Consider the following 978-nt stretch of genomic DNA (forward strand, 5'->3'; position numbering starts at 1 on the left):
CTCCCTCTTCTCCCTCCTCCTCCTCCCCCTCCTCTCCCTCCTCTTCCTCCTCCTCCTCCTCCTGGGAAGCGGTCCTGCCAGTGTGCTCTTGCTTCTGAAATATTAACCCATCCTTCCCAAAAAGCCTGAATTTGAGAAACAACTATTCTAGGCCAGCCTGTGTCTCGGCCATCTGCAGCCAGGGCAGCTGGAGAGACACGGAAAGGTGTGGGGGGGGTGCGTCTTTCTTCCCTGGAGAAGGGGCTCTTTACCGCATTCATTCGGATTAAGATAAAGGAAAGCCTGGGACCCCTGGAACCTCTTCGAGCTGCAGCCAAGAGGGGCGCCCTGGGCGCAAGTGGAGGGAACTTTCCAGCCAAGCAAGGGCCGGTGCCCCACCTTGGCCCTCTCTGGGTGAACTTGCGCTGGCCTGGGAAGGATGCTAAACCTCTGGGCGGGGGACGGGACAGGGTGCTAAAGGGTAAAAGGTGAGGGGCAAGAGAATGGGAGTTCAAAGTCAGTGTTCAAGGCGTCTGACGCGACCTGAACCTGAACGTCAGTCACAACCTCCCCACAGGCGGCCCCATGTTTGCCTGTTTCTACCCCACCTCACCCACCGCGATCTCCCAGCATCTACTAACAGCTCCTCAGAACGAGCGACCACAAGCCGGACTCCAAACCCCGATGACTTGGGAAAGGGGACCCGGTGGCAGCGGAAGGGAGGAGGTGCCCGCGGAGCCCTCACTACTGCGCCTCGGGAGGCAAAACGGAGCGGGGACTTGAGGCAGTCGCGTCTGTTGTCCCTGCTCCCCAAGCGCCCCGCAACCTTCCATTATAGCTTGGGAAAATCTCCCCGGATGGTATCCATTTCTCCGACCACACCGAATAAAATCGTTGCCCAGCCCGTGGGGCGGAAGCAGGCGAGGGAATGAACACTCGAGAGTTGCCCTGGAAGTCGAGCGGGGACAGGAGAGACCGCGGGTCCCGGGTCCCCTCTCC

The sequence above is a fragment of the Fukomys damarensis genome, unplaced genomic scaffold, assembly GCF_012274545.1.
Source record: "Fukomys damarensis isolate Sample0158 unplaced genomic scaffold, DMR_v1.0_HiC HiC_scaffold_16, whole genome shotgun sequence".
Classification (NCBI taxonomy): Eukaryota; Metazoa; Chordata; class Mammalia; order Rodentia; family Bathyergidae; genus Fukomys; species Fukomys damarensis.